Source organism: Zalophus californianus, chromosome 4 (genome assembly GCF_009762305.2).
Source record: "Zalophus californianus isolate mZalCal1 chromosome 4, mZalCal1.pri.v2, whole genome shotgun sequence".
NCBI lineage: Eukaryota > Metazoa > Chordata > Mammalia > Carnivora > Otariidae > Zalophus > Zalophus californianus.
In genome coordinates this window covers 74,804,004-74,828,958 of record NC_045598.1, presented here as the reverse complement: position 1 = coordinate 74,828,958, position 24,955 = coordinate 74,804,004, and the positions used below count along the sequence as shown (strand labels likewise).

Below are 24,955 nucleotides of genomic sequence, written 5' to 3'. Positions count from 1 at the left end.
TTTCCTTACTTGGCCTCTGTGGCACCACATTCTTCAGGGTTTCTTCCCATCTTCTCTTCAGTCTCTTTACCAGGTTCCAACTTTTCTCCCAGGCATCTGAACTATGAACCCTTCTGGGACTTGGCTCTGGGATCTTTATTCTCCTCTATTTATATCCTTCTTTGAAGTGATCTCATCTAATCCTGACTTATGCTACCTTTATTCTGATACCTCTCACATTGATATTTCCTGCATTAATACTCTTCTGAAATTCAGACTCATAAATCAAATAAAGCCTGAGTTTTTCTTTTGAATGTTATCATGTACACAATAAAAGGACTTATCAACTCCACTCCTATAGCTGCCATGTTTCCTGCTTCTTCACCCACATGCTCCTTCTCAAGGCTCTGCACAAATGTAGTTCTCAAAGAGGTCTTCCCTGGCCATCCTGTCTCATCTTGCCCCTCCTCTTTTTATCTCACCTTTTTTGTTTGTTTCATTCCTGAACGCAATATTAAATATTTTGTTCATCTATCTCTTTACTTATCTACTGTCTTCTTATATTAAGATATAAATCTGTAGAGTAAGAATGCTTATCTGGCTTTCTATCTCCTAGATTTCCAGCAATAAGAACAGATATGAAACATAGTAGACATTTAATGAATACTTCTTAACTTCATTAACAGAAAAAAAATAACTGTAATACTTATATCTTGGCCCACTGTTATCAGTATGTGGCATTAGCTAACCTTCATGAAAATTCTGATTAGGGCACTGTGTCTTGGTGTTGCTGACTGTCCTGTAGGTTGGCAGATCTAAATATTACCAAGCCCATGACTAAGATTCAGGATAAAGAGCAGGTGCCACCAGGCATTTAAAAATATTAAGAAAAATAGAAACAATTTACTGGGTCTCATGGGCAAAAATTGTGAATACAGAAGCGATATCACCATCGACCAACACTCTTTCTATGCTGATCTGAAGGCAGGGTACTCAGACTGTTTTACTTCAATGTGGGTGAGATTGACAAAAAATGTAAAGTTAACGTTCCTCTTAGTTCTCCTTAGAACTGCTGCTGAGATCACTTGAATTAGTTGTGATGCAAGCATCTTCAGAAGAAATAAGTCAGATGCAAGAGCCACAGCCTTTTTATGAGGTTCATAAAACTGTAATTCAAAAAATCTCTTCACTTCTCCCCATACTCCTGTTCAACAAGGGTCCAGGCTAGAATAAGCATCCTGGAGGAAAAGACATATAAACTGTAATCCCAGGATCAACGAGAACTACCAGTTAAAGTGCATGAAGATGATGGGTTTGGAAGTAGGAATCTGAAGCATAAGGTCTCAGTGAAGTAATCTATTTAAATAATCTACAGAAAAGCTTCAGTTACAACAGGAACATTTATAAAAATTTTAGTCCAAATCTCTGGATTTTTGAGGATTAACACTTCACTGACTTCTATAAAGCATGAAACTGACTCATGAGAAAGACTGCACATGAGATCATTCTTGGTGTTTTGTTTTTATAGTATTAGGTGAGATGAATCATTTCTCCCTATTTTACATTACTTTAAATAAACTGAAATCAGCAAGAGTATATTTTTCGCTTCCATTACTTCTAAAAGAGTTTAAAAATTTTTACTAATAATCTCAGTCTACCCAACATTGGACCAAAGGATTTTGGACCAATCTGTGCCATGAAAAATATGTCCAGATGACAACCAGTGCTATAACTTCTCGAAGTTCACTCACTACTTAACTTCCTTATCAAATACTCCTGTCAAGAAAAGGAGATAATCAGATTGGAAGTTATTAACTACAACATCACAATGAAATAAAATGACATAATTTTAAAAAACACATAGCGTATTTTAGTAACACCTGGATACTTATATATTTCAGAGAAAGAATAATATTTATACTTTAAAAGGCCAATAATAAAACATTGACATATTCGTTCAATAAGAAGATCAAATACTTCATTTTACCTTTCTCATGACATCATCTTCATTCTTATAGCCTGCCTAATAAAGGTTAACTCAGTAGGTCTGGGGTATGTTCACATTCCAAAGAAAGGTCTAGCCCTTGACTGGCTCCTGGAAGAAAATATATAAGCCCTTGGAATATCTTGCCTGATTAAAATGTTTTGTATATGTTTTGGACTACCACATAAACTACCAGATTGTTTATGCTGATAATGTGATGTATGGTGAGGGTCTTAGGCTATACTGAATCAGTTTAATTTCTGAAGGGGCCTCAGTCTGAGTAACTGGGATCAGCTGCATGAGCTCTCCATGCCTACCTATGACTGTCCCCCACAACAATAAAAATACTAAACACCAAGGCTTGGGTGAGCTTTCCTGGTGGGCAATACCCCATACGTGTTGTCACACATCATTTCTGGGAGAATTAAATACTGTCTGTACAACTCTGCTGTGAGAGGACAATTAGAAATCTGTGTTGTTTCTCTCTTGGACTCCAGTTTATGCACCTTTTGCTTTTGCTGGTTTCCATTTATAGCCTTTCACTGTAATAAACTGTAACTTTGAGCAGAAAACTTTCTGAGTTCTCTGTGTCCTTCTAGTGGATCTCTGAACCTAAGGAGTGGCCTTGGAGGAGATTACTGAGCCCAGTTGGTCCTCAAAATGGGATTTCCTAGAATGACCCTGACTCACTGAAACATAGTGAAAGCACAGCTTGGAAAAAGGGAGCATGAGTAGGGGTGATTATAGGATGGTCTCATTTTGCCCCAGTTGAACAGGGCCTTAGTCTTCTTAACCTATAATCCTAAGAAACCATTGCATATCATTCTTGCTAACAATCATCAAAGAGATCTGAAATAGATCCATCTAATATTGAAAGTATCAGATTTCACCTAATAAGGAATTTGGGATGCCAAAAGCTCTAATATTTGCTGCATTTGTTTTTAGATCTGTGCCCGACTCATTCTATTATAGCACAGAAAAAAATTTCTTTTTTGGCTCAACATGGGAGCTTGATAATCAGTTTTCCACATAGGGTCAGCATTCCATTACTTTTCAGATGTACCTCATTTGGAATTGAGAATTAATTAGCACCAAATCTACATTACCTCTCAAATGGCATCATTTGAACTGGAACACATTATAAGGCTAGTTCTCAGGCCTGGCCTAGGGTCAAGCTCTCCCCACCTCCAGTGAGAGGGTGCCGAGGGAAACTTCAGAAGGATCACACCATGGATATTCTCAGCATCTAGGTCCAAACGTATGGCAATACTGGACACACTCATGAAAGAACACTCGGACGTGGTAGAGAAATAGACATGCTTAGCTGTTGAAGTCGGTAAATACAAAACCCATACCCTTGGTAGTTGGGGATTTTCAGAAGTGAATTCTTTTTTTCTTTGATAAGTCCAAGAAGAACTGCTTAATGAAGGATTTAAAAAGAAATCTGAAGAGTAAATAGAGATAAATCACTAAGAGAAAAGAGACTGAGACAACTAAAAGCAATGAAAGCCCAGGGTTTCACAGTTCCTGATGCAGCTGACAATCACTACGGGAGGACACGGCTATTTGGTATAGGGAAGAAAATTCTGAGCCCGTAAATCAAAGAGGCTTTAGAATTCCTGTTAAGGAAATTACAAAATGAGGCTTCTGTGGCTCACTTTTGAAATATATGTTAAGCTTCTTTCATTCAATAAAAGTTTTAAAAATGAAAAGTATTTTCCAAAGAATATCAGAACCTGTAATACAGAAAACAAATTGCATGTTTTTTGAAATAATTCACTGAAATAAATGGGAAACAAGTCAGAAGATACAATGGAAGATAGACCAAGTTTGCAATATCATCAAAACAAATAAAATACTTTGGAATAAAATCAAGACGTATATAACATTATATTAAGAATTGTTCAAATGTTAATGAGAAAGACAAAAATTTGTAAAAGAGGGTTAGAAATTAAAATGTCAATCCTTATAATCAATTTGTACATTTAATAGGATTGAGATAAATATGGCAAAAAGGTTTTTTGGGAAGTAGAAAAACTTATTTTAAGGCAGATACGTAAAAACTAAAAGTAAGAACATCCAGCGCAATTCTGGGGGGAGAACGGTAAATAATCACATGTTAAAACATCCCAACACTGGTACTGACCCCTGAATATTTAAACATCAATAAGATAGTTTTGAAAGCTTAAAAATAGACTCAAATTCATACTGAAATCCAATATATGATGAATTTGGTGTTTTGCATTAATGAAAGGATATGGATTTTTCAGTAAATGGTATCTGGACTATAGGTAGCCATATGCAAAAAAGTTTGAGTTCCCTTATGCATTTTACAAAATAAATTTCAGATGGATCAAATTGAAACATGAAAAATTCAACTAAAAACCTACGTAATATATCTGAACTTTAAAAAAAATAATACTGTAGGGGCACCTGGCTGGCTCAGTCAGTTAAGTGCCTGGCTCTTGATTTCGTGAGATCAAGCCCATGTTGGGCTCCGTTCTGGGCTTGGAGCTTGCTTAAGAGTCTCTTTCTTCCCCTCCCTCTGCCCCTCCCCCCCGACTCATGTGCTCTCTCTCTCAGATTAAATAAATAAGTAAACATATAAAAAATTAAAAAAATAGTACTGTAATAAAGAGGCCCTTTTTCTTTCTTTTCTTTTTTGAGATTTACTTACTTATTTTAGAAAGAGAGAGTGTGAGGGGCTGGGGGAGGGGGGCAGAGGGAGAGGGAGAGAGAGAATCCTCAAGCCAACTCCACACTGAGCACTGAGTCTGACAGGGGGCTCCATTCCAGGACTCTGAGACCATGACCTGAGCCAAAACCAAGAGTCAGCTGCTTAACTGGCTGAGCCATCCAGGTGCCCCAAAGAGGCCCTTTTTAAAAGTTACATGAAAGAAAGACATAAAATAAAAAACTATTAGTTTTTCACCTACATAAAAATAATGAAATTATTTATTAAAAATATATAAGCAAAACAAAAAGATAAATGACAAGATGGAAAAAACTGCAATTTATATCAGACAAGGAGATTTCTTTACACAATAAGGAGCCCCTCATATAACAGTGAGAAAAAGAACAACTCCATGAAACACTGGGCTAAAACAGTAGAAGAAAATAAAGCTGTAGGGGTGATAAGAAGATGTGCAAATTAAAACTATAAGTTATCTGTTTTACTTCTAAAAGCCGCAAGATGGAGGGGAGGTGGTTGGGGTAACTGGGTGATGGGCATTAAGGAGGGCATATGATGTAAAGACCACTGGGTGTTATATGCAACTGATGAATCACTGACCTCTACCCCTGAAACTAATGCTACACTGTATGTTAATTAATTGAATTCAAATTTAAAAAAATAAACAAAAAATAAATAAAAGCAGCAAGAGATGACACGAATGTTGGGATATCAGGCTGGCAAGGGTCTGGGGAAACAGGCCATTTCTCATATTTGCTAGTGACCGTGCAAACTGTCACAATTATATATCAAAACTTTAAATGCACAAAAACCTCTGACCCAGCAAGTTCATTTTTAAGACTATCTTACAGATAACTTTGCCCGAGCGGAAAATGACAGACGTGCTGGGATATGTGGTGCAGCACTGTGGTAATGAAAAAAGACTGAAACAACTCTCAAGTCCATCCAGGTACTGGTAATGTAAACCATGGGACAGATGTATAACGGGACACTCTACAGTCCTTAAAATTAAAAAGGAAACACTATTTTAACTATCATGAGACAATCTCTAAGATTTATCATAAAGTTAAAAAAAGGATGCAGAAACTGCACAATTTAAATTATCACATGGATAAAATAATAATTTGTTCCAGTTCCTAACTGCTATTGTTATGAAGTTTTGCCTCTTTATTTGCTCACCAGGATAAAGTATCTTTTCTTTTGTCTCTGCAACTCTATCAAATGCCCAGGTTCTGTCTAAACCATGGAGGCCACTACAATCCCTCATTCCAGGCAGCTTTTCCTGTCTGACCTAACTTAATATGAATAACTTCAATGTGCCCAGTTGAGCCCTAATGTGTGACAGTTTGGGATGTAGTCAGTCAGTGCTTATTAAATACTTCTCTAATAAATACATGACCAATTGAATTGCAGTACATGATCATCAAAATTATTTAATATTATTTGTAAAAAATGACATAATTTTTCAAAATGGAAACTTTTATTATTATATGTGTGTACTTCTGTGATAAAAATAACTCACATTCGTTAAAGATAAATTTATAAAGCACACAAAACTATAATATATATATAAATAACAAAAATAAGCTTTAATCCCTTCAGTGACCTAGCTTTATAAGTATTTTTTAAAATAGACTGCAACTGTACCACAAATTAAATTATTCTAACCAACTTTTCCAAATTCGTCTGCATGCAATAAATAACTAGTTTATCTGGAAAGGGATCTGGGGGATGGGCAAGAAATTCAGTTTGCAAATTTTACAAAAACATTCGGTTGTTCCTGGAAATCTTTTTGGTTTCCTGACATAAAGACATTATTGGTCATCAGAAAAAGCAGCCAATTTCTCAGCATTAGTCTGATTTCAAAGCAGCCCTGCCCTACTTTCACTTTCAGTCCACTTATATTAATAGAAAATAAAGTATTAGATTTTGTCCTGAAGTTGACACCAGAATTTTGCATCCATGAAGAAGGTAAAGATAAACTTTAGACCTTATCATTTACAAAATATGAAGCAAGCTGACAGAAAGTTAGGGAGAGCAAAGAGAGGAGAAAAAGGGAGAACTGGTGAGTTCTCTGTTTCTCTCAGAGAGTTCCACAGAGCCCCCAACTCTACTGACATGCTGGTCATTTTCTCAGCTCATCAGGAAGCCTGCTTCTCCCTCTCCTTCTGCCTCTCCCCTGGCTTGTGCTCTCTGTCTCTCAAATAAAATCTTTAAAAAAAAAATAAAGATAGCTTTGGCTTTTGGGGGTCTTTTGTAGTTCCACATAAGTTTTAGGATTGTTCTGTGAAAAATGCTATTGGTATTTTGATAGGGATTGCATCAAATGTGTAGATTGCTTTGGGTAATATAGACATTTTAATGATGCTTGTTTTTCCAATCTGTGAGCTTTTCCATTTCTTTGTGTCCTTTCCAACTTCTTTCATAAGGTATTGTTGGATTCAGTTTGCTAGTATTAGAATGAGGATTTTTACATCTATCTTCATTGGAGATATTGGCCTGTAGTTCTTACTTTCTTTTCTTTTTTTTTTTTTTTTTTTGTAGTATCTTTATCTCATTTTGGTATCAGGGTAATGCTGGCCGCAGAGAATGAATTTGGAAGTTTTCCTTCCTTTTCTATTTTTTCGAATAGTTCGAGAAGAATGAATATTAACTCTTCTTTAAACGTTTGATAGAGTTTACCTGTGAAGCCATCTGGTCTTGAACTTTTGTTTGTTGGGAGTTTTTTTTATTACTGATTCAATTTCATTGCTGGTAATTGGTCTATTCAAATTTTTTATTTCTTCCTGATTTAGTTGTGGGATGTTATATGTCTCTAGACACTTACCCATTTCTTCTAGGCTGTCCGATTTGTTGGCATATAGTTTTTCATAATATTCTCTTACAATCCTTTGTATTTCTGTGGTGTCATTTATTATTCCTGCTCTTTCATTTCTGATTTTATTTGAATCCTTTCTTGTTTTTTGATGAGGTCGGCTAAAGATTTATCATTTTTGTTGACCTTTTCAAAGAATCAGCTCCTAGTTTCATTGATCTGTTCTATTGTACTTTTAGCTTCTATTTGGTTTATTTCTGCTCTCATCTTTATTATTTTCTTCCTTCTACTGGTTTTGGGTTTGTCTGTTCTTTTTCTAGTTCCTTTAGGTATAAGGCTAAGTTGTTTATTTAAGATTTTTTTAGTTTTTGAGGCAGGCCTGTATTGCTATAAATTTCTCTCTTAAAACCACTTTTGGGGGTGCCTGGGTGGCTCAGTATGTTAAGCATCTGCCTTTGGCTCAGGTCATGATCTCAGGGTCCCAGCATCAGAGTCCTGCATTGGGTTTCCTGTTCAGCAGAGCATCTGCCTCCCCCTCTCCCACTTCCCCTCCTTCCTGTTTGTGCACTCTCTCTCTCTCTCTCAAATGAATAAATAAAATCTTTAAAAAAACAAACAAACACTTTTGCTGCATCCCAAAGATTTTGGACTGTTGTGTTTTCATTTTCATTTCTATATATTTTTTTGATTTCCCCTTTGGTTTCATGCTTGACCCATTCATTATTTAGTAGCCTGTTATTTAAGCTCTATGTATTTGTGTTCTTTCTGGACTCTTTTCTTGTGGTTGATTTCTAGCTTCATAGTGTTGTGGTCAGAAAAGATGCATGGTCTGACTTTGAACTTTTTGAATTTGTTGAGACTTGTTTTGTGGATTAATAGGTGATCTCTTCTGGAGAATGTTCTGTGTGCACTCAAAAAGACTATGTATTTTGCTGTTTTAGGACGGAATGTTCTGAATATACCTGTTAAATCCATTTAATCCAATATGTCATTCAAAGCTACTGTTTCCTTGTTGATCTTTTGTCTGTATGATCTGTCCATTGTTGCAAGTCGGGTGTTAAAGTCCCTTACTATTATCGTATTACTATCGATTACTTCCTTTATGTTTATTAACCACTTTATGTACTTGGGTGCTGTGTTAGTTGCATAAATTTTTATAATTGTTATATCTTCTTGTTGGATTGTCTTTTTTGATTTTATAGTGTCCTTCTTTGTCTCTTGTTACGGTCTTCATTTTAAAGTATTTTTTGTCTAAGTATTGCTACCCTAGCTTTCTTTTCACATTCATTTGCACGATAAGCATTTCTCCATCCCCTCACTTTCAATCTGTATGTGTCTTTAGGTCTGAAAAGAGTTCTCTTGTTGCCAGCTTTTAGATGGGTCTTGTTTTTTTATACATTCCATCACCCTATGTCTTTTAATTGGAGAGTTTAGTCAATATACATTCAAAGTAATTTTTGATAGGTATATAATTATTGCCATTTTGTTACTTGCCTTATGGTTGTTTTTGTAGTTCTTCTCTGTTCCTTTTTTCCCTTGCTTTCTTCTCTCATGATAAGGTAACTTGCTTTAATGAGAAACTTGGATTACTTTCTCTTTATTTTTTGCATATCTTTTACTGGTTTTCCATTTTTGGTTATCATTAGGTTTATATGTAACATCTTCTGCACAGAGACTCTATATTAAGTTGATGGTTGCTTAAGTTTGAACCCATTCTCTATTCCTCGCCCTTCCCCACCTGTTTTAGGTATACAGTGTCATACTTTACATCCTTTTATGAGTCACTTGACTTTTACAGATATATATATATACATATATTTTAAAGATTTTATTTATTTATTTGACAGAGAGAGAGAGCACAAGCAGGGTGAGTGGCATGCAGAGGCAGAGGGAGAAGCAGGGCTTCTCCTGGGGCTCGATCCCAGGACCTCGGGATCATGACCTGAGCCGAAGGCAGACGCTTAACCGACTGAGCCACCCAGGTGCGCAGATATATTTACTTTTACTGCTTTTGTGCTTCCTACTTTTCTTACTCTTATTTATCCTTCCCTTCCACTCAAAGAGTCCCTTTTAATATCCTGCAGGGCTGGTTTGGTGGTCATGAATTCCTTTAAATTTTGTCTGGGAAACTATTTCTCCTTCTATTCTGATTGATACCCTGCTAGATAGAGTATTTTTGGTTGTAGATTTTTCCCTTTCAGCACTTTGAATGTTTCATGCCTCCGCCTTCTGTCCTTCAGAGTTTGTACTGAAAAATCTGCTGACAGCCTATTAGGATCCCTTGTATGTAACTGTTTTCTCTTGACACTTTTAAAACTCTTTCTTTACCACTACTTTGTGCCATTTTAATTGCTCTGTGTCATTTATCTATGAAGGAAGAATAAATATCTTTAACCTTTAGGGTTCTTGCAAGAGTCAATAAGATCATGTGATTAAGACATCTGGACCAGGGCTGGATACAGTAAGGGATTCAATAAAGGTTAAGAAGCACTAGAAGGCTATTACAGAAGTAAATCTTTGGACACAGGTCATACCCTATTAGTCATCACTAGCAAGTAAGGCCATGATAAAGAAAGAGTTGTGCCATCCACCAATGCTAGTCTTTGTATTGAGATGACACAGGGTGTCTCATCCCCCACTGGGACAACATGCAGGATGACCCTGTGTCAGGGGATGACTTGTGGTCTAGTAGTCTCTTTAGAGACTCTTTTGGATTTACTGTAGCCTGGCTTGCATGAGTGCAGTGAAAAAACTCAGCAGTGGTCAGTGAATTAGGAAGCATTAAAGAATCTCTACAAGATTCTCAACTATCTCACTGAGACATTAATTTGCATTTTCTTCACTATAAATGAGACGGAGTACCTTTTCATGTTTATTTGCTATTTTGTTTTCCAGTGAAATCCCTGCAGATATCTCTCTTGAGCAGTCTGTCTTTTTCACCTTGATTTGTAAGAATTTTTTTATATGTATTTTAGATATGAGTTTTTATTGGTTAGGTGAGTGCAAATGTCATCTATTCTGTGACTGCCTTTTAACACTTTTAAGAGTGGTTTTCCATGAAAGATGAACCTAGTTTTAATATAGTCAAACTTAGTATTTTACTTTATGGAGGTGGTGGTAAGCTATGTATGTGTTCTGTAAGAATTATTTTTCTCATGGAGCCTGGTTGGCTCAGTTGGTTAAGCGTCTGCCTTCAGCTCAGGTCATGGTCCTCAGGTCCTGGGATCAAGCCCCACGTCAGGCTCCCTGCTTAGCAGGGAGTCTGCTTCTCCCTCTCCCTCTGCTTCTTCCTCTCCCAGCTCTTGTGCTCTCGCTCACTCTCTTTCTCCCTCTCAAATAAATAAATAAAATCTTTAAAAAAAAAAAGAATTATTTTTCTCATCTAAGGTCATGGCTTTATCTATATATGTTAAATAGTTTTCTTCCCCATTCCTGTGATTAAATTGTATTGGGAAATTGTACCCACCTCTAAAAATATACTTTAGACCCATATTTCACACCATCTGAAAATAGCAATTTTCAGTGAATTATAGATCTAAAAGTGAAAGGTAAAATAATAAACATTTTAGAAAATAACACAGGTAAATAACACAAAGACTCCAGGTGACAGAAAAATTCTTACAGAACACACACACCACCACCACCACAATAATTTACAAATAATAACAGTTTTCTTTGATTATTTTCAATCTTTATACTTTTTTTTCCTCATTCTACTTGCACACTGAAATGGACAGACCATCCTATACTGTGAAGTCAGCTTCACTTTGAAAATGTCTTTATTTTGCATTCTTTTTGGAAACATTTTTACTGAGTAGAGAATTCTGGTTGCACGTTCTTTTTCATTTAGTACTTTAGACATGATATTCCACTTTCTTCCTACTTGCATATATTTTAGGAAGAAGTCCTCTGACATTCCAATTTTTGGTCTTCTGTGGTAGTGTTTCTTTTTTCTCTAGCTGTCTTTAAGGTTTTCTCTGAATAAGTGGACTTCATGAATTAGACTATGGTGTGCATAGGTGCGTTTTTGCATGTTATTTATTCTTCATGGGGTTGGTTCTCTAAACCTCTGGAAATGTGGTTTCTTGTCTTTTATTAATTTTGGAAAAATTGTATATCCCTTTCTTATCCTCTTCTACTTTTGCTATTCCAATTACATGTACATTAAATTTTTTGGTATCACTCTACAGGATGTCTTTGAGTAACTCTAAAAGACAATCCTCCCTCACACACACACTCCCCTTCAAATTTTTTTAAAGATTTATTTATTTTTAGAGAGAGAAAGAGAGAGCAAGAGCGGGGGGAGGGTCAGTGGGAGAGGGAGAAAGAGTCCTCAAGCAGACTCCCTGTTGAGTGTGGAGCCCGATATGGGACTTGATCCCAGGACCCTGATGTCATGACCTGAGCTGAAATCCAGAGTCAGCCTTCTAACTGACTGAGCCATCCAGGCGCCCCTTCCCTTCAAATTTTTAAGTCTCCCCACTTTATGTGAACTCTCTCATACCAAAGAAATTGTAAAAAGGAAACACTGAGCCAGGAATAACTTTTTTCTCTTTATGAATGGGACCTGAAGAGGCTTTAGAGTGAGCCTATTGAATAATGAGACCTGATCTAAAGTCAAAACTTTGAAATATCTTTCAAATAACCTACATATACCTTAAATGGACCAGCCCTGGCAAGCACTGCAAATGTATAAAGGGGGTACTTCTTGAGGTGTGACCCAGCGACAGTGTACTCACATATGTTTTCACAGCAAAACAGATGTGGTGGGCCATTGAGGGACCATACCAGCAGACTGTTGTGAAGGTGTTTTCCAGACTGGGTCTCTGGGACAAGAATGAGATGCTTTTTCACATCAGTCCCATTTATAAGTCACTGAACTGTTGGAAGTCAGGGCAGTGTCTAAGCAGGGTGCTTCTGGAAGACAGAATGACCAGGTACCTGGAGCTGGACTCCAGGGAGTGGTTGTGGCCATCATCGGTGATGTGGCACAAGCTATATCTTACCTCATTTAAGGGTGGATGCATCTTTAGAGGCACCATGGGTTTGAAAAGACTAGAGAAGGGGCACAATGAACCTGTCAGGGCCTCTTCTCACAGAAAGTGGCATGAGAGAAACTGGATTTTTATACATTCATATGTAATCCTAGCATTCCAGTATCTAGGAAGTCTTACCAGAGGCTCTACCTTCCCTTAAATATTCATCCTACAAATTAAAAACTCTGTAATTTCAGTTTTCCTTTTAAGCTCCATGTTCCAGGTACAGGAAGAACAAAATGGGGCTGTACTCTCTCTAGTGATGTAATCTTATTCCAGCTTGTGAGCAAAGCCATATATTTACACAGCCAATTCATTAAGCATTTTCCATGCCGTACATTTTGTGTAATTCTGAAAGCCTAGCCTTTTATTCTGTTTCTATGCCTAGCAATATCCAAGGTACTGTTTAGTTTTGCTTTGTTTTCATTGTTTTGTCACAGCAGGCTTCTCCAAGTCTAGAATTCCCCAGGCCTATAAATCTTGTCCCTTAAGGGCCATTATTCCTTTGTACCTACATTTCTTCCGGTTAAAAACTGCACTCAAAAGAATTCTAAACTGAAACAGCTTCAAGTTTGGGCTTGTCTGGAAGATTCAGCCCATCTGCAGCTTTTTGGTCTTCCACCAAGCTTTGCATACAGGATATCCTGTCTGAGAGTTTCCACTAGGCCCTAAAGCAGAGTACGCTTTGTGCCAAATAAGCACACTTTCTAAAACAAGATGCCAGATCATTTTAAATGGAGTTAATAAAATATGAAAAAACTTCATTTCAGTGAAATCAAGCCTCATTAACCTCTTTTTGTTTATGAAATCATGTTAATAATTCTTCCTTTACCAGTGACTCAGACTTACAGAATATATTTTTTAAATATGTTTTTTCTTGCTACAATTTCCCAGCATGGAAGCTGGGTGAAAGACTCTGAATTTATTTTTCAACAACAACAACAACAACTTAAAAATCATATTAAAAGTTAATGGTAAATGTTAAAATATGATAAAAATAATAAAATATTGATTGAAATGTTAAAAGAACTAACTAGCCATATATTCTTCATCTCTAGAGTCATATTTTTGTATTATAGTGTCATGGAACAAAATAAAAAGCAAAAATGAGAGGTAGAGACAGACAGATGGATAGACAGCTAAGGGGCTTTTGTGATTCAGTTGGTGAGGAAGGACCCTTCTTTGGGGCCTGGGGTAGAGCCCAACTCTCATTCTGCATCAATCTCTGTGTCTCAGTAAGTACATTGTCACTAAACTCAGCCCAGTGAAGATTCAACTCTAGAAATTGCTCCATTTAGTTTCAGGTCTTTTAAAAGAGCTGTCTCTGATATTGTTGCATACTTTTAGAACTATGATGGAATTTTCAGCTCTAAATATTTATGATTCTATTTTACAAGATGAGCTCATGGCAACCCAGGTAGAGGTTATATTTTTCTAGCCGCTCTTGCACTAGAAAAAGGAAGAACAAACTAAACTCAAAGCTAGCAGAGGGAAATCAGTAATAAGAATTAGAGATAAATGAAATAGAGAATAGAACAACCATAGAGAAAATCAATTACCATCCTTCCCTTCTCCTTCACTAATAGAATACCTGCTTGTTTGCTGTGTATATGTGTTCCTAGGATGCTCATAGCAATTCCAGCTTCCCCTGTGGCTGGATCTGATAATGCAATAACTTAAGATCTATTGTTTTTAAGTAGAAGTGATAAGTTCTTAAAGGAGGGGCCTATCCTTCTTTCCCGTCTCCAATCTGCTCTTATTACAGATATGATGGCATACTGCATAGATGGCTAATCTTGTGAAACACATCTGTCCTGCCAGTTATGGGCTATTGATCCTAGAATTTATGTAGTAGACTAGCATCCTTAATATATTTAGTAGCATATTTGTTTATGAGGCTTTTTTTTTTTTTTTTTTTTTTTTGGTTTCTCACAGCTACACCTAATTCTGATTTGGTTACTCTAGTATTACTTTGAGGGCAGAGGCCATAGCTGATAAATGATTTTGTCCCAGGAAACAAGCAGTTTCAGGTACATGATAGATACTAATTTAGTATATTTCACTAAATAAAAACACAGTATTAATAGGACTGGAGATCAAGGAATAAAAACATGAAAGCATACCATTCAAAAAATACTAGGTGATCTGGAGCCCTTGACAAGACACTGGTCATGCAAGGAAAGAGCCTGGTCTAGCAATTGCCGGGTTATGGGATAAGAAATAAGAGGAACCCATCTCATACTAAATCCATTAGAGAAAGTGTCATTGATATAGGAGAGTCAATAGAAAGCCCCTGTATATTACGGATGAAAGAGTATATGGAGTAATCAGTGTTGCTGAGAAAGATTATTCTGCAAGATAAGTGGCTGCAAAGCATGGCATAATGAAAGAGACTTCACTGGTTTCAATCCTGGATCTACCACTTATCATATGCAAATCTGAGCAAATTTCTCAGTCTTTCTGAAATGCACTTACTACATATGCAAAATGGGCATAATAAGCCCAAACTTGTAAGGTTCTTCTAAACACAAGTGAGGTCACATGTGTCAATGTATGTGTTACAGAGCTCAGGGCAAAGTAGGTTCTCAATACATGATAAGCATTGCTTGAATTTTATTTTTATTATGGAAATAAAACTTTGAAGGCTGGCAAAATCTGCTGTTTCTTCACTACCATCACCAGAGATTACCGTGGGGGAAACTCTCTGTGGTCTGCTAATGCCATCCTACATTTGATATCATAGAAAAATACAAAGGTCCCACCAGCCCCCTGCTGATGTACACATATTTTGATTAACCCTGAGGCAGAAAATCAATTTGTGATCTTATTTCTACAGAGAGTCACATGATTTACATGTTTGTTCCCACATGTTTGGTGGAAAACAAGAATGAGCAGCTGTTGGTGAAACAGAAAACCTTAAATATTCTTTACAAGATTTCTCAACTTGTGGTGGCTGTGGCTAGCACTGGGCTGTATCATACAGGCAAACCCTACTTGATGTACTGCCTTGCAAAAGAAACGCTTGGTGAGTGAAGTCCTATGACAGAGGCTATTTGCTTAACTCCAAGTGAATCTCAGTTTCTCACCACTCCTCCAGAGTTACATGAAGGCAGATTCCAAATTTCTTACGTAACACGTAACACATCTAATTCTCACCAGCAAAATTGCAACTTGACCATTTTCTGTTCCTAATTCCTACTTCTGCTGTTCCTGCTCCCTATAAAAGGAAAATCCCTCAAACTAGTGTTCTCAAAGCCATCTTTTCTAACCTGTCACACACGGAACTCTTGCAGTTATGTCTCCCACATCATATTTTGTTTGCTCTACTGGAGTATTCTTATTAACTAACCAACATGCTTCAATAACTATTACCTTAAAAATTCTCCCTGGACTCCACATCTCATTATGACTGTCACCCCATATTTTGTTTTTACTCCTCTTCATGCAAAAATATATAGTCTCAATTTCCTTTTCACAACTCTGTCTTCAATGATTTCCTCCCTGGTTTTAACTCAACACTTCACTGAATGCTCTTGTTATATTCACCAATGACCTCCATTTTCTCTGCTTCAGTTGGTGTCTGTTTGCATCCATCTTATGCCCCTGCTTCTCCCTGCTCCCCCTGAAATTCTTTCCTTCCAAGTCACTACACTACTCTGGCTTTCTTCCTGTCCCTGTGTTTAGCTCCCTTCAGTCTTCCTACCAGACTCTGACTTTTCATCCAGTCATCGGAATTGTAGGTCCCTCCAGGATGTGGCCCTGGGTTCTTTTCTCTCCTCCATTTATACCCTCTCAAAATGATCTCATCCAATCTCTGGACTTTCAGTGTCACTTTATTCTGATACCTCTCAAATTGATATTTCTTGCCCTGATATCTTTTCTGAAATTCAGATGCAAAGATCAAATAACCACCTGATTTCTTTACTTTTTTGCAAGCTGTCCACTTAAAGTTATGTTTACAATATCAGCCTTGATCACTCCTAAACCCAAATGAAATGAAGGAAAACAAAGCAAAATAAAAGCACACTTCTTGCTTTTTCATTCATCTTCTTCTCAATAGTGTGCCACCAACCTGAGGGTTTCAAGCCCCAAACCTTACATCCCTCACTTAGTTTACCTTCCACATCCAATCCATGTATCAGTCCTCTTGTTACTCTTGCTTAATATATCTCAAAGCTGTCTCTTTCTCTCCATTTTTATTTTACCATCCTAGGCTGGGTCACCCTCCTCTTTTGCCTGAAATACTTGTTCCCCCCCACCGAAGTCCTTCTTTCTTCCACTTTGACCCCCTCTAATAAATTCTCTTCTAAACAACCAGAGTGATCATTAATCTAGTTGCTTTTAATACCCTACTTAAGCCTGCATTATACTTACATAAGATCCATACTCCTCAAAGGCACACCATGACCCAGTCTTTCTTATTTCTCCAAACTCATCTTTAATATTTTCTCCACCGTGGTCATACCACAGCCACCCTAGCCTCCTTTTTAGCCTTGCAAATTGCAATTCCTTTCCTATCTCCAGGTCTTTGCATTCATGGTTCACTCTGCTTGAAATGCTTGTTGCTCCCTCACCCAGTGGCTCCTTTTCTTCAAGGCGCTACACAAATGTCAGTTCTCAAAGAGGTCTTCCCTGCCTATCCTGTCTCAGGTTGCCCCTCCACATAAACTTAACACAATATGAACATATTTACTTATGTCTTTACTTATTCTTTTTCTTCTTCTGTTAACATTAAAATCTGTAGAGGAAGAAATCCTACCTGATTCTTTGCTGCCAATTTCCAGCAACAAGGACAGTATGTAGAACATAGTAGGCACACAATGATTGCTTCTTTACCTGAATTAAAAAAAAAAAAAGGCAAATCAGAATGTTTATCTATGAGCTCGCTGGCTTTAGCTAGCTTTCATGAAAATTCTAATTAGAGCAAAGTACCTTGGTGTTGCAGAATACCTTATAGACTAGCATATCCAGATCCTACAAAGTGAATGAGTATGGTTTAATGTAAAGAGCATCTAACACTGGGCATGTACAAAATGTCATAAGGAAAACAGAGGACACCTAACTGAGTTTCATGGGCAGAAAATGACAATAGAGAAGCCGTATCAACCACCCATCCACACTTCTACCCTGGTTCTATGCAGGGATCTCAGAAGCTCTGTTCCCCTCAAGCACAGGAAAAATAAGTGGGAATGTATGTGAGGTTAATGTTCTTCTTAGAAAATATTTTAACTGCTGCTGAGGTCCCTTGAATTAGCTATGATTCACAGCATCTTCAAAACAAGTAAGAAGTGAGATGCAGTCACAACCTTTTATGAAAGCTTCTAAAAGTATGGTTTTGTTTTACCCATTCCTTTCTCCCCATACTCCTTCCATTAAGACCAGATTTTACCTGCCTGGCCATAGCTGGTTATACATTAGCAGTCTTAGCACTTATTATTGACTATATGACTCCAAAGGGCAGGTATTTCTGTTTTAGTCACTGCTGTATCTTCTGAGCCTTGAACATATCCCCAGTGCCAGGAACATTAACAGGTACTTAATAAATAATCATTGAATAAATTATCTTGTTTATTCCTCAGACTATTTTAAGGTCTTGACCTAATTACAATGCTGTCAACTAGCTTAACTTCTTTAGGGAGTCATATTGTTGAACAGTCAAAAATCAAATCAAACCTATAATGAGATATCACCTCACACCTGTGAGAATGGCTAAAATCAAAAACACAAGAAACAAGTGTTGGTGAGGCTGTGGAGAAAAAGGAACCCTTGCGCACTGCTGGTGGGAGTGCAAACTGGTGCAGCCACTGTGGAAAACAGTATGGAGGTTCCTCAAAAAATTAAAAATAGAATTACCAGATGATTTAGTGATTCCACTACTGGGTATTTACTCAAAGAAAATGAAACCACTAATTTGAAAAGATGTATGCACCCCTATGTTTACCGTAGCATTATTTACAATAACCAAGATATGGAAGCAGCCCAAGTGTCCATTGATAGATTAATGGCTAAAATGTGGTGTGTGTGGGCGCCTGGGTGGCTCAGTTGGTTAAGCGACTGCCTTCGGCTCAGGTCATGATCCTGGAGTCCCTGGATCAAGTCCCACATCGGGCTCCCTGCTCAGCGGGGAGTCTGCTTCGCCCTCTGACCCTCCCCCCCTCACGTGCTCTCTCTCTCTCTCTCAAATAAATAAATAAAATCTTTAAAAAAATAAAAAATAAAATAAAATGTGGTGTGTGTGTCTGTGTGCGTATACACACTCACACAATGGAACATTACTTGGCCATAAAAAAAAAAAGGGTAAGATCTTGCCATTTGCAACAACACAGATGGATCTAGAGGGTATAATACTAAGTAAAATAAGTCAGTCAGGGGAAGACAAATACCATGTGATTTCACTCATTTGTGGAATTTAAGGAACAAAACAGATGAACGAATCAAAAAGAAACAAACAAAAAACCCCAGACTCTTAAATATAGAGAACAAATGTGGTTGCAAGGAGGGAAGTGGAGGGGGTTTGAAAAAGGTGAAGAGGATTATGGAATATACTTAATCGTGATGAGCACCCGTAATGTATAGAACTGTTGAATTATTATACTCTACACTTGAAACTAATAACACTGTATGTTAACTATACTTGAATTAAAAAATTTAAAAAATTCCTCTCCAGTGATATGTCATTCATATGAGTTTGATTTGTCATGTGTATGTATATGTTAAAGAAGTTTTCTCCAAAGATCAAAAATTCTCACTCATGAAAATCTTTAGCTACCTTGTCCCAAGAGTGTGCTTATTGCTTAGTGTAACTCTGTTTTCTCTCTTCCTCAGGTTAGAATCCCAAAGCTAAAAATTCCAACATACCCAGGGAGTGTATCAAATGTTGTGGGTTTTTTTCCCCCAAAACAGAATTGTTTTGTCTTTGACCAGCCAAAACATGAAAAAGAACTCCAAGCCCATACTGAGGATATTTTGGAAAACCAACTGGATCCTGAATTCCAGAAACAATCAAATAATTTCTGTTCTTATATTTTTACCCATGCAAGGGCTAGGACCCTCAGGAAAGAAGTCAAGGTCACTGAGAATAGTGAGTCTCCTTGTCCAAAATCATATTTCTCTGTGGCCTGATATGTGCTAATTATAATATGTGTTCTTCAGTAGTTTTGTATCATTTTATATATATAAGTGTACTTATAAATAAATCTTCATACCCAGAGAGAAATGGGTATGTGTGACCTACGTGGATGTCATCAATCATGGAACAGTGCCTTGCTTGGAGAACGCAGTAACAACACTGACCCAGTGCGAGATGGGTCTGCACTGGCCGTGCAGAAGGCAGCTGACCACTACAGCAAGCAGATGGCCCAGCAAGTGAGGTTCCCCACAGACACATTCCAGGAGCTGCTGGATGTGCATGCAGACTGTGAGGGGGTAGCTGTTGGAGTCTTCATGGAGTACTCTTCCGAGGATGACCCACAGGAGTTCCAGAAGAAGCTTGTGGTACTTTTTCTTAGCATTCGCCCTTCCTGATTCTTGCCCTTCTAAAATGATGCCGCTATTTCTACTTATTCAATCTACAGTTCATCTCCTAATTTGGGTAAAGTAGTGTGGATCCTCACAATAGAGAGAATTCTAGAGGACTCTATTTCCATCTTTTCCCTTAAAGCTTGAGGAATTTACTTAGGATCTTTCTGATCTCTCAAGCAAAATCAGCAGTGATTCCTTTACTGAACTGTAGCATGGTTTCAGAACTCCCCCAAGTCACTCCTGAGCTAGAAATTCTCTAGGTGTACTCACTCCTGTTTCCAGACAATTTCCTGGGACAGACTCTCTTAGCAAGTTGTTCTTCATATTTATTTTTGTTTTACTAGTATTATTATATTGTTGAAGATAGAATCACAGAATGCTACAGCTTCTAGGAACTATAGAGAATAGGTCATGCAACTTCAACATTTCATAGATGAAGAACCTGAGACCCAGGGAGGTTTGGAAGCTTTAGCAAGGTCTTGCAGAGAGTTTTCAGAATTGGCAGTAATCTCTTAGTTCTAGTTGCATTGCTTATGCTGCTTCACTAGGATGCAAAGAGGACTGCAGTTAGACCACCCACCTACCAGATTCTTTGGAATTTGATCTCCTCTGTTCCTTTCTTGTGGTGACATCCCTGTACATTTCCCGTGCAGGAAATCATAAAGAATAAGGAGGATTTCTTGCTGTAGAACAAAGAGGCATCTGTTAAATACTACCAAGCTAAACTTGATCAGCTTTCAAAGGCCCTAAGAGAAAGTATTTCAGCAGGAACCTTTTCTGTTCCCGGAGGGCACAGGCTCTACAGGCAAGCAAAGGAAAGGACTGAATGGAAATATTTGCAGGTGCCCAGGAAAGGAATAAGGGGAGCGTGGGGAGTCTACAGAATAGAGTCAGAGGTGTCTCCAGATAATCTAAGAGCATAGCACCAATTGTGGGTGATAAGACAGCATGGGGATATCATGACAGCTTTAGCTTTTAAGGCCCACTATTTGCTATTTACTCCTGAGGAGAGTGGAAATGCCTATTCCCAAATAAACAGTATGGATTTCTGAAATCCATGAGAGAACAGAAATTATTTATTTCTTCATCCAACAATATGACAGTCATTGTGCCAAGGGCTGAGGATTTATGATGTAGTTAGAATCCTTGCACTCAAGGTGATCAAGGTGAGAGAGAGTCAGATAAACAGACAACTGCACAGAGAGTGGTAACACATAAGGACCTTTGATCCTGGGCTGCACTGGTGTTAGTAATAAATGTAACAATAATACGCTACTGTAAACTGAACTGTTATTGCCTATAGTCATAGCATTAAGTTCTTTCTCTAGACGTTTTAATTTAATCCTCCAAAAAGTGTTAGGAAGCATCTGCTCTTATCACCCACAATTTTATAGATGTGAACTAAAAGTCATAGGCAGGTTGAAGAATTTGCTGAAAGTTACACATCTAGCAGGTAGCAGGAGAGAACATCAGCATGGATTAGAGTCTGCATTTTATGTTGGACATATAGTCTAGGAAGACTTCCCCTAAGAGGGGGGGGATGTAAATTTTGAAGTATTTGTACATGTTGTCCAGGTTGAGATGTCATCCAAAGGGAAGAGCCCTAGGTAAACATGCAAATATATGAAAGTACTGGAGATTGTGGGTTTGTACAGCTGCACCTAATTCTGACTGGCTCAAGCCTGAGTGGGTGGAAGGAAGGAGCACAAGGGGGACACTTTGATTCTTGCCCTTCTAATAAGACAAGCTGGACAATTTGTAGGGGGATCAAGCAGCATTTTAAGTAGAAATAAAAATGATATGGATGGCCTTGTTTGTATAGAACAAATCACCTCCATGGAAATCTAGGTCCTTTGCTCCTTCTTGATCCCTCAGGCAAATGAGGTCCTTAGGAGCTTTTTGCAGTCACAGGCGGCAATAAAGAAACCTATCCTGCAAACAGATAAAGCTCTCATCTCTGGGGACAAGGCCATAGCAGGCAAGAGCAGGGCTCCACTCTTGGGTGGGTAAGCTCCTGCAATGCCCTCTGACAGATGGAACAAAGATCTTTCCAAAACGACAAGGTTCCCTTTCTTCTGTGGAATGCACACTCTTTTAAACCTGAAAATAAGAAGCTGAGTTGTACATGAGCCAGACAGTCAAGGCCCTTCCCATCATATTCTCAAACCTGCTCTTGATGATGTGGCCACCCTCTCTTTCAAATCTGATTTGGTCCCTGATCTCAAGAGGGTAAAGCTCAGGCCTGACCTTTTACTCTCTTCTCTTTCTAAAATCTGCATGGGGCAGTGCAGCAAGCCAGGAATGAGGCAGCTGAGAAGGAACAGGCATGGCTGAGAGAGAAACAGTGGGAGCAGCAACAGCAGGTGGAGGCTCAGGAAAGAAGCATCAAGGAGAACAACGCCCAACTAAGCAAGAAGCTGGAGAGGGAAACAGACAATGATCTGAGAATGCAGCAGACAAGGATACTGGAGCACAAACTCCATCAACATAAACCTCGCAGGAACCGTAATTCCTGGTGGCCATTGCCCTGGCACATCAGGAAGGAATGGGTGAAAACTAAAGCAAAATGGAAAAGAGAAGCATTACTGCCATTCATTGCATGTGATCCCCTAAAAGTATTGAATCTTAGCTTTTCAAGAGGTCTTTGAGTTGTGGTCCACACGGAGACCTTGAAGAGCCCAGGATGACCTTGGCCCTTCCAAGTCCCTGGGGAAGATAAATAACCTCTCCAACGTGCCATACTGGCGGGATTCTAGAATGGTCTCATGGAACCCAAATTAAACAGGGTTTCATGAATTATCAAATAGATAATCCAACCAGGTGTTTTTGGGTTTTGTTTGTTTTTTTTTTTTTTTTAGAGAGAGAGAAAGCAGGGGTGAGGATCTATTGTGTGTGGGGAGGGCAGAGAGAGAGAGGGAAAGAGAGAATCTTAAGCATGTTCCAAGGCCAGCGCGGAGCCCAATGCTGGGCTTGAACTCACGACCCCGAGATCATGACCTGAGCTAAAATCAAGAGTTGGACACTTAACTGACTGAGCCATTGAGGCACCCCAACCAGGTGTTTTTAATATAAGCAGCAACAGGGTGCTTTACCAAGATCACTGTCAATTATCAGAAACCCTATTACCACCAAAGATACTGACATGGATCCATACTGACTTAAAAGTATCAGATATGTCCAGGCTTAGAAATACAGGGGGATCTGATACCTTCTAAACTTGCTGCACAGCTTGCCTAAGTCACCACAAGGCACCAGGGAATTCTCTCTTTTCCCATTTAGAAGTGTTCATATCAAATGTCTTGATCAGCTTATAAGTTCCATTATTTCTACGATACAGGTGACCATGCTATCCCAAGGAGGACTGAAAATATATACACGTGAACTAATGGCTCCTTCCCAACCTGCAGTTTTGGTTGGAACATGGTATTGCATTTGTCCCCATGCCTGGCTTAGTACCCTAGCAAAATGCTAACACTGTGTGTGCATATTGGCGAGGCTGGAAACTCCTTCCTCTGACTGCCCAGGTCGAGCCCAGAAGATACTCTCTGCTCCAAATATTATCCTCTAGTGATCTAATAAGAATAGCTTTATCATAAATATCATAAAATAGAGGCAATTTACAAAGTTCTTACATATAAAGTTTGACTCTTGAAAAAAATGTGGATTTTTGAAAGTTGACTTTTTCCTTTCCCCACAACCCTTTGCTTTAGATCCCAAAGGATCTGTTTAATGAAGGATTTAGGAAGAAATCTGAGGAGATGAAGACAGAAATAAATCTTCTCAGAAATGTGATTGAGGTTACTAGAAAGGATAAAACTCCCTGGATTCCACAAAACCTGGACACACTTGCCCCTGAAGCAGCCACAGATTTGTCTGTTCCTGCTAGACTTGTTGGTCAGAGGCTGAGGAGCTCAAGCTCACTGTTTAACCAACTGAGCCACCCAGGCGCCCCCGAGCTCACTGTTTAATTAGGACTAACTTTTCTCTCACAAAATTAAAGAATGAGGATACACGTTCCACCCTATTTTTGATGTGTATGCTTTTTTAAAAGTTTCACTCAGGAGCATGTTAAACATAAAAAGTGCCTAGTACAGGATATATCAGTGCCTGACACACATTAGATAGATTAAATGTTGGTTTTATTAGTTAGTTTGAAATGAAACAACCTTTTATAACAGACATTGGCAAACGTTAGCCTACAGGCCAAATCTGTCTTGCTACCTGTTTTTCTAAATAAAGTTTTATTGGAACAGCACCACACTTATTCAATTACATACTGTCTGTGGCTGCTTTAATGACACAACAGCAGAGCTGAGTAGTTGCAACAAATACTGTATGACCCACAAAACCTAAAATATTTCCTTTTGGGCCCTTTACAGAAAAAGTTTGCCAACTGCTTAAGAGATAGACCGACTTTGCAATATAGGTAAAAAATACCTTGGAAAATAACTTATCAAGAATGCTTCTAAAATCACAAAAGAAGAAAATAATATACATATATATGTATATATGTTATATATATCTTTTAGAATATATATATATTTCAAGTCAAGTCACCTCTAATTCACATTTATAAATTTAATGTGTTCTGGGATTAAAAAAAGATGTTTTCATGAAGATAAGTAGGCTACTACCTTTATACAAGCTTAAACGGAAATGCTTATAATGCTTTATTTACTTTTTTAAAGATTTAATTTGAGAGAGAGAGAGCAAGAGAGAGCACAAGCAGGGAGGAGAGGGAGAAGCAGGCTCCCCACTGAGGCTGAGCAAGGAATCTGATGCAGGACTCATGACCTGAGCCGAAGGCAGATGCTTAACCAACTGAGCCACCCAGGTGCCCCTACAATGCTTTAAAAAATTGTCAGGGTAATACAGAAGTGTAACAAAAAAGAACCATATTTGCTCCATATGAAAACTTCTTATAGCTA

The 24,955-nt window shown here is 38.1% G+C and overlaps 1 pseudogene; it reads left to right on the top strand.

Moving 5' to 3' along the window:
• The window catches only part of LOC113926575, a 36,299-nt pseudogene extending 12,304 nt beyond the window's left edge, over window positions 1–23,995 (top strand).
• The last annotated feature ends 960 nt before the right edge of the window (window positions 23,996–24,955 follow it).